Source organism: Ictalurus furcatus, chromosome 2 (assembly GCF_023375685.1).
Source record: "Ictalurus furcatus strain D&B chromosome 2, Billie_1.0, whole genome shotgun sequence".
NCBI classification, from domain to species: domain Eukaryota; kingdom Metazoa; phylum Chordata; class Actinopteri; order Siluriformes; family Ictaluridae; genus Ictalurus; species Ictalurus furcatus.
Genome location: NC_071256.1, coordinates 5286852 through 5297578, shown reverse-complemented (window position 1 = coordinate 5297578; position 10727 = coordinate 5286852).

Here is a 10727-nt window from a genome sequence, read left to right as displayed (position 1 = left end):
ACAGTAAATAAGGTGTAATGCAGGAAGTGAAGATGGTCACTGACAGAGAGACAGCAGAAAAAGGTGTGAAATTCACACGCATCTATTTATAGCTAAGACCAGAATGAAGATGTGACAGTTACAAGTTACAGGAAAAGAACTTTTCTATTACACTTTATATGAGTTATTATAGATACATTCACTAAGACAGAGATTGTGAGAGATGTAATTCAGTAAATGTGTAAAAACATTCACTGTAAGTATTATAGGGGTGTAAAATAATCTCACTGTAGATCTGTTGGTCCAATTAATATTATAACAAGTAAGTAAAGTTGTTCTTAATTAAAACTCTGAATGATAAATATTTGATCATTTTACTAATATTCTCTCTCCTTTCTGTAATAGAAATACTGATTCTTCTACACACACACCAGTGAAACACGCGCTCACACACATTCACACACATTCACACACACACACACACACACACACACACACACACACACACACACACACACACACACACACACTGTCACACTACCGGAGTGTCTCTCTTTTATATACTTTGGTTTTCAGGAAATAACTGCTGTGTCATTTCTCATTTTTGAAAATCTCTTTCATCACTCTTTCCATGACTCAATTTCATTGTATATGCAGTATTAATATTTATTCATATATTTTTTCATGTGGTGGTTTTATCATATTCATAGTATCATTGTTATCTGTCTAAGGTGCCTCTTTTTCAGTTGCTCAAGTGAAGTTTGTTAGATGACCCCTAGGAAGCCTGAGGGACCGAGTCAACACAACAGAAGACTTCAGGAGCCAAACTTGTTCTGAGGTATTACAACGTGACGAAACTTCCTTTTCAGTTCAATACAAATGACACATGACACTTTTTATAAACTGAAAAAAATACTATAACCACTTAGAATAATAATAATAATAATAATAATAATAACAATAAAAATCATCATCATAATCTAAACTAGATCATGTGACTTTAGTGAGTATATTAAAAATGGGAAAAGTATGTGAACCTCTAGGATTAGCAGTGTAATCTGAAGGTGAAATTAGAATCAGGTGTTTTCAATCAATGGGATGACAATCAGGTGTGAGTGAGCATTCAGTTTTATTTAAAGAACAGGGATCTATCACAGTCTGATCTTCACAACACATGTTTGTGGAAGTGTATCATGGCATGAACAAAGGAGATTGCTGCGCCTTTGCAGTTTGCTAAAGATCACGTGGACAAGCCAGAAGGCTATTGGAAAAATGTTTTGTGGATAGATGAGACCAAAATAGAATTTTTGGTTTAAATGAGAAGCGTTATGTTTGGAGAAAGGAAAACACTGCATTCCAGCATAAGAACCTTTTCCCATCTGTGAAACATGGTGGTGGTAGTATTATGGTTTGGACCCGTTTTGCTGCATCTGGTCCAGGACGACTTGCCATCATTCATGGAACAATGATTTCTGAAGGAAAATGTCAGGACATCTGTCCATGAACTGAATCTCAAGAGAAGGTGGGTCATGCAGCAAGACAACGACCCTAAACACACGAGTCATTCTACCAAAGAACGGTTAAAGAAGAATAAAGTGAATGTTTTGGAATGGCCAAGTCAAAGTCCTGACCTTAATTCAATAGAAATGTTGTGGAAGAACCTGAAGCGAGCAGTTCATGTGAGGAAACCCACTAACATCCCAGAGCTGAAGCTGTTCTGTACTGAGGAACGGGCTAAAATTCCTCCAAGCCGATGTGCAGGACTGATCAACAGTTACTGCAAACGTTTATCCGCAGTCATTGCTGCACAAGGGGGTCACGCCAGATACTGAAAACAAAGGTTCTCATCCTTTTGCCACTCACAGATATGTAATATTGGATCATTTTCCTCAATAAATAAATGACCAAGTATAATATTTTTCTATCATTTATTTAAACGGGTTCTCTTTATCTACTTTTAGGACTTGTGTGAAAATCTGATGATTTTAGGTCATATTTATGTAGAAATATAGAAAATTCTAAAGGGTTCACAAACTTTAAAGCACCTCTGTGTTTGTGTGTGTGTGTGTGTGTGTGTGTGTGTGTGTGTGTGTTCGTTCTTGCTTGCTGTAATCATTAGACTAAAATTAGCCCTAGCTATGCCCCTGGTCTCAGCATGTCAGAGTAACCACATGATTGTGGCCAGGGCAGCATGGGGGCTGATGGGAGAATGGCTACTTCCTCTTTCTCTCAGCATCAGTTAACCGACATTGTGCCATGCACAGAGAATACTGAGTAATACTCCACACTCAACGAGCACACTGCCATACATCCCTTACAGTCTTTTTTTTTTTTGTAATTAACACTTTTATTGATTCACAAGTTAACACAAATAGACAAACAACATATATAATGAATCAAACTATTTTAACATAAATCCTCACTATAACCCCTCCCCCTACCAACCTCCCACCCCACCCTGGTCCCCCCACAAACACCCCTGTGGTCAATAGAATATAAACTCACATATCCAAAAAAAATAAAAATAAAAAAAATAAATAAAAATACACACAATTAAAAAAAAAATAAAAAATACAATAATCAAGTATAATCATAGACTAAACTCTAAATTATACTCTCCACTGCCCCCTTACAGTCTTTTTTATACTTGGTTACAAACCTTTCACAACACTGAGGTCCCTCTCTATTCCTCTCTCTCTCTCTCTGAACAATGTAAGGTGGATCAGTTTGTTAACCTCCTCAAAAGGCACACACGCATGCGTGCACACGCATGCACGCACGCACGCAAACACACACACACACATGCACGCACACACACATGCACGCACACACACATGCACGGACACACACACACACACACACATGCGCACACACCTGCATGCACTCACACACACGCACACATGCACGCATGCACACAATTATAACTAGGGGCAATTTATCTTGGTCAGTCCACCTACTGGAGTATTTTAGGAGGTGGGAGGAAACCAGAGAACCCGGAGGAAACCCACATGGACATGGGGAGAACAAGCACAGAAACTCCACACAGACAGAAGCCCGAGCTCAGGACTGAAGCAGGGACCCTGGAGCTGTGAGGAGACAACGCTACCCACTGCATCACCACACTGCTCATAGATCCACAGAGTTCCCCTTTTGTGTAGATGGTAATGAATCAAAAACACAACAGCTGTGTAACGCTAAACTGGAAATTAGCTGTTATTTTTTACGTTTTAATTAATTGATTTACTTTTACAACAATTTATTTATAAGTAATGAGAGTGACACAGTTCAGTCCACATAGACCGCTGTTGTAAGTTTTGAAAATGTGAAGACAGTATTGATAAAGGCATGTAACTAATTTAAAATTTAAAAAAAACCAAACATCTCTCTCTCGCTCATTATATATATATATATATATATATATATATATATATATATATATATATATATATATATATATACACACATACATACATACATACATACATACATACATCATGATGCAGGAAGTGAAGATGGTCACTGACAGAGGGACAGCAGAAAAAGGTGTGAAATTCACACGCATCTATTTATAGCTAAGACCAGAATGAAGAAGTGACGTACAGGTTACAGGAAAAGAACTTTTCTATTACACTTTATATTATAGATACATTCACTAAGACAGAGATTGTGAGAGGTGTAATTCAGTAAATGTGTAAAAACATACACTGTAAGTATTATAGGGATGTAAAATAATCTCACTGTAGATTCCTCCTTATTCATTTGCCCACCTCTCTTCATCAGTACATTTTAGACTGAAGTTAATCAGGAAGAAAAAATCCACATGATCAAAGCTGAACAGGTCTAAATAAGGAGATTATAACACAAGGCATGACGTGTATGTTTACCTTGTGTATAAAGATTACTGCTGTCTTTGGACAATTTGGTTGTTCAGGAACAGGGCTGAACTACGGCCTACTGTAAACCCAGTCTGGACAGAAACCACATGAACTAAACACAAAGCAGCTGAACTAAGAACTGGCTAATATTCTCTCTCCTTTCTGTAATAGAAAATAGAAAATAACTTCACTCACCTGCAGCGACGTGAAACACAGCAGACAAAAGATACAAGCACTTCATCATTACTGATTCTTCTGCACACACACCAGTCCCTCAAAGTGACAACACACACACACTGTCACACTGCCTGAGCGTCTCTCTGTTAAATAGTGTGATTATCAGGAAACCACAGCAACCGCGGTCTCATTTTTTATTTTTGAAGATCTCTTTCATCACTCTTTCCATGACTCAATTTACTTTTTATCACTCACTCACTCATCTTCATCTGCTTTATCCTTTCTCAGGGCCACGGGGAACCTGGAGCCTATCCCAGGAAGCATGGGGCACAAGACGGGGTACACCCTGGACAGGGTGCCAGTCCATCGCAAGGCACAATCACATACACACTCACACCCATTCATACACTACGGACACTTTAGACACGCCAATCAGCCTGCCATTCATGTCTTTGGACTGGGGGAGGAAACCCCCGCAGCACAGGGAGAACATGCAAACTCCGCACACACACAGTCACAGTGGGAATCAAACCCCAACCCAGGCGGTGTGAGGCGAACGTGCGAACCACTAAGCCACCGTGCTTACTAATTTACTTTTTATATGCAGTATTAATATTTATTCTAAACCCCCCCCCGCCCCCAAAATTTTAGATATTTTCCTCATGTGGTGGTTTTATGTTACCTCTTAGTATCGGCATTGTTATCTTTCTTAGGCATCATTTTCTTAATGCTTGCATGTAGCCTTTTCTTTAGATTAAATTTGATCTGAATAAACAAATGAATGCATTATAAATTACTCCAAGTATTTTGAATGTGTACAGTTTCTCCTCGCATTAATGTTTTTATACTTTATCAGCTAAAGTTAAATTTATTAGATGACCCCTAGGAAGCTTGAGGGACCGAGTCAACACACCAGTAGACTGTAGTGAGCTATGGCTAAGCGGCTAAATAGCGACATCTTGTGCCATAAAGCTGCTACTACAGCTGGTCTACAGATAATTGCTCGTTAGAGATCTAAATCTACATCCAGATTTCTGCAGAAAGAAGAAAAAAAAGGCCTTTATTGTCTCATTAAGGGCTAATGTAAGGTGGAGTAAATGTAAATATCACAATATATATCACCCTTTTGAGCTGTGTGTCTTATTCCTGGCTACTTCAGACACAGTAATACTTAGGACTACACCTTACATGTGTATATATGTACATCACAAATAAACCAGGAAAAGGTCAGGGTGGTCCAAGGCCAAAACAAAAAAAACAAAACAAAACAAAACAAAACAAAAAAAACCCTGCTGTTTAAGTGAAACTAACTTACTTAAACAGAAAACATAAACAAAAGACAATTCACTTCCTTAAAATACCATTACAAAAACAACAACAACAACAAAAAACAGAGACAAAACCCCACACCCAAGGGAAATGGCAGTTGGACTCCTACTACCAGTGAATATAGACAGTACTTGACAGGGTGTTTCTAGAGTTTGATCACTTCTGGGGCACAGGCCCCCAAAGAGTTTTACAGAAGTACTTCAAAATGTTCTAGGGGGTCCAGGGGCATGCCCTGTAAAGGGCTAAAATTGCCTATGTAAACTTTTTTAGGAATCAAAACTGTTGCTTTTTGCTGTCGCTATTGAGCCGCTGTCTATTGCACTGAAATCTTCTCCCTTGTTTAAAGGAATAGTTCGATACGGTGTAGAATACAAATTGTCGCTATATGCTGATGATTTGTTATTGCATGTAACCGATCCTATTGCCTCTATGCCAGCTGTCTTGGGTGTTCTGGAGTCCTTCGGTGTTGTCTCTGGTTATAAATTAAATTTAGATAAAAGTGACTGTTTTCCCGTCAGTACTGCAGCATTTTCTCTCCAACAGTCAGATTTACCGTTTCGATTTTGTCAGTCAGGTTTTAAATACCTAGGTATCAACGTACCACGTTCTTTATCTAATCTTTCATCAGCTAACTTCACTCCCCTTATCTCAAAGGTTAAATCTAACATTCAGAGTTGGGGTAACTTACCCCTTTCTCTAATTGGCAGGATCAATGTCGTCAAAATGAATATATTACCGAAGTTTCTTTTCTTGTTCCAGCAAGTGCCTCTTTCTCTGCCAAAATCATTCTTCGATTCATTGGATAAGATAATTAGTACATTTATTTGGGGTGGGAAGCCACCAAGGGTTAGTAAATCTTTATTGCAGAAATGTAGACTTAGTGGAGGACTTGCATTACCCAATTTTCAATTCTATTACTGGGCTGCACACATTCATTAACTTTGCTACTGGATTAAATCTCCTGGATCTTCTTGGTGTAAATTGGAAATATCTTCTTGTAGGGAATCCTCTTTACCTGCTTTGCTTTACTCCTCTTTACCTACAAAACTCTCCCTATATATCGATAATCTAGTTGTCCTCAACACACTTATGACTTGGTATCAATTTAGACGGCACTTTAAATTTGTAGGTGCATCCTCTTTGGGTCCTTTAGTCAACAACCATCTATTTCCTCCATCGTGTTTGGACTCCACATTTTCAGTATGGTATGACAAGGGTATTAAACAAGTTGGAGATTTGTATGCCGATGGTGTGTTTGATAGCTTTGCCAATCTGGCATCCACTTATGACCTCCCTGTGACGCATTTTTTTCGGTATTTTCAAATTCGGAATTTCGTTTCTAGATGTTTTCCTGATTTCCCCTCTGCGCCTCCTGAACAGGCTTGGGAAAGCTTGTTTTCAAACAATCCACATCAGAGAGGAATGATTTCTAGGATTTATGATTTTATTCTGGCGCTAGGTAGTGAGTCGAGTAACAAAATTAGGAATGCGTGGGAAACGGAGTTAGGAGTACAGATAAGCGAGGAGTGTTGGGAACGTGCTATAGGGAGGGTACAGTCTACCACTTCTTGTGCTCGTCTTGGACTTATACAGTTCAAAGTTTTAAACAGAGTCCATCTGTCCAAGTCGAGACTTTCTGTGATGTATCCGGACGTAGAGGACAAGTGTGATAAATGCCATGGCTCTCCCTGCCATCTTGGCCATATGTTTTATCTTCTGCCCTGATCTCCATGGTTTTTGGTCTGGTTTTTTTTTTACCATCATGTCCACTATTCTTGGGGTAGATTTAAAGCCTTGCCCATTGATTGCTGTATTTGGGATTCCTGATGACTCAGTTCCATTGAGCTCGATACAAAAGGATGTTATTGCTTTCATATCCCTTATAGCAAGACGTTCCCTACTATTGCATTGGAAGTCTGCTAAATACCCATCTATCTCCCAGTGGCTAAAGGACGTGATGTTTTTTCTAAAACTCGAGAAAATAAGGTATACGATGAAGGGTTGTACGGAGAAGTTTTTTTTATAAATGGCATCCCTTTATCATATACTTTATGGAGTTACAGACACTTCCCACTTAAATTTTTGTGCCTGTTGTTGGGTCTTATAATATCTATATAAGCAGCGATAGTTATTGGGTAGCCATGATGAGCCGGGGGGGGCGGGGGGTGGGTTTACTTTTAATTTTGTTTTCCTTTGTTAGTATAAAAAGAAAAAAAAACCTGTGAATGTTTACTGCTGTGTGTTGCTCAATTTGTTTTTGTTTTTTGTTTGTTTTTGTTTTTTTTTTTTCTTCTCAATGGAATATTTGGGAAAGGGAGGGGAGGAGAGAAGAAAAAAGGTGATGTTCAGCAGACATGTTTGGTAGACGTGTTCAGCAGAAATGTTCAGTTCAGCAGAAATGTCCAGCAGAAATGTTTAGTTCAGCAGAAATGTCCAGCAGAAATGTCCAGCAGAAATGTTCAGCAGAAATGTTTAGCAGAAATGTTCAGCAGAAATGTTTAGTTCAGCAGAAATGTTCAGCAGAAATGTTTAGCAGAAATGTTCAGCAGAAATGTTTAGTTCAGCAGAAATGTTCAGCAGAAATGTTCAGCAGAAATGTTTAGTTCAGCAGAAATGTTCAGCAGAAATGTTTAGTTCAGCAGAAATGTTCAGCAGAAATGTTCAATAAAAATGAAACTGGAAAAAAAAGGAATCAAAACTGATCGCAACAGTTCAAATATAATGGTGGCATTAAAAAAGTAAAACTCTCACCGGGCTCCAGTTGGAATATTTTAAACTTAAGTGTGAAAGGGTTAACGCTTTGACAGTTTTACCATATCTGGGTAATTTGTTGATCTTCTGATTGTAGATTAAGGTCCAGGTTATAAAAGATTTATTTGAGGGGTAGTGAAATGAAATTCTGCAGTGAAATGTAGATCGTTCAAATGTAACCTTTGTCCCTGCTGTCTGCTTCCCCTCACCTGACTGATGATCCTCTGATGATCCGTATATCCATCTGGATAAATAAACATCAGCTAAGCAGTACTAAGTAGATCACTCATTGCAAACAGAACAGCTAAAACATTTTTAATCTATAAAAAAAACCCCTTAAATCCACAGCCAGCATTTTCATGAGTAAACTTACTGACTAGTCCTCTAAATGAACAAATCACTTCAAAAAGCTTTCACTGATGATGACTAAATCACATCGTTTGTGGCAGAATGATAAATTAGAAGAGATTTCTTTTAACAGATAACAAGCTAATGATATCGATCAAATCTGTGCAAAGTAAATTAGATCTGGAAAACAGGATGTCCTCATTCACTAAATATAAATTCACATACTACTCATTAACACAGCGATAAGCGTTAGCCTGGAAGTTACCGCTCCTCAGCTACAATGTCGGATTATGAATTATCGTCTGAATGCAAGTTGAGGTTTCCATGGGGAAAAGTGAAGGGAGGAGGAGCACAGTGAGGGGGCGGGGCTTATGATTGAAGATGATGTGCAGGATATTTTCACTTCAACTGGAGTTACAATCAGCTGGCACTTTCCCCCAGGGATTTCAGGACAGCGTTAGACGTATTACGTCATCTGGTAGGCGTGGCCTATTTTGAGAATCTGCATGGGTCGACAATCATGCACAGTTTGAAGAAAAGACATTTGCTGCAGATATCTTCAGATACCTTTCCTGATCACAGGGGTTTACATTCATACTGCTACATCTTCAGATACCTGTCCTGATCACAGGGGTTTACATTCATACTGCTACATCTTCAGATACCTGTCCTGATCACAGGGGTTTACATTCATACTGCTACATCTTCAGATATCTGTCCTGATCACAGGGGTTTACATTCATACTGCTACATCTTCAGATACCTGTCCTGATCACAGGGGTTTACATTCATACTGCTACATCTTCAGATACCTGTCCTGATCACAGGGGTTTACATTCATACTGCTACATCTTCAGATACCTGCCCGTGATCACAGGGGTTTACATTCATACTGCTACATCTTCAGATACCTGTCCTGATCACAGGGGTTTACATTCATACTGCTATATCTTCAGATACCTGCCCGTGATCACAGGGGTTTACATTCATACTGCTATATCTTCAGATACCTGTCCTGATCACAGGGGTTTACATTCATACTGCTACATCTTCAGATACCTGTCCTGATCTAAGGGGGTTTACATTCATACTGCTATATCTTCAGATACCTGCCCGTGATCACAGGGGTTTACATTCATACTGCTATATCTTCAGATACCTGTCCTGATCACAGGGGTTTACATTCATACTGCTACATCTTCAGATACCTGTCCTGATCTAAGGGGGTTTACATTCATACTGCTACATCTTCAGATACCTGTCCTGATCACAGGGGTTTACATTCATACTGCTACATCTTCAGATACTTGTCCTGATCACAGGGGTTTCATGTTTTTGAAAAATAATATTGTTATGAAATGCTTGTTTCACTTAAATAAGCTCAAAGTCTGCTGATTTTGCATCAACTCTATCATGTGTCCTAACATGCAAGACTAAAAATCTGCAGTGAAACTCATTTTTAACCTCAGTATTGTTTCCACTGCTGTTGCCACAAACAAACTCATAATTATCCACGTTTTCATACTCAACTTTATTTGCACAGAAAGAGCAAAGTTGACAGTTTGAAAAACAATTAATTTAGCATTTACAGGATTAAAAACAAATGGAAAAATACCTGTAATTTTTTTTGTAAAGGGGCGTCTTCGCCACGCCCATTTTATGTCGCAGTACTGAAACCCCTGGATTTAGTGAATTTCGTTATGACCAGCCTTCATGTTTTAAATAATTCAAATGATGTAAATGAAAACATTCAGGGACTGGGAAAGCCTACTATCTACTGTAATCTCCCTCATCAGATAATGATTTATCAGGAAAATGTATCAGGACACTTTCTGTGTGAAGTGTTTAGGGGTGGAGCACGCCAGGGCAGCCCTCGAGGAGTCTGACTCTGCGCACTGTGAACGCCTTACAATTAGGCAGCTCCGCTCATGACTCGCTCTCTCCTCGGCCGAAGGGAGTCGGGTTTCAGAGCCTCGAGGGTCTGGATCGGCCGCTGCCGAGACAGCCAGTCTGCTCAGGTCCTGGGGATCTCGTATGGATCTGGAAGAAGAGCCGGAGACGAGCGCTGCTCTCTCTCTTGCTCTGTCTTCCGGGTCCGGCTCTGTTGGGGTGCCATTGCACCAGAAACAGAGAGCAGCTCTCAAGCATGTAAAGAGCTGCTTGAGGTGATTAGTAGGGCAGTTGAAAAACTAAATCTAGACTGGCCTGGGGAAGAGGAAGTGGCTCGTAGCAGGCTGGATGAGTGTTTCCTCCCCAGTGAAAATAAAT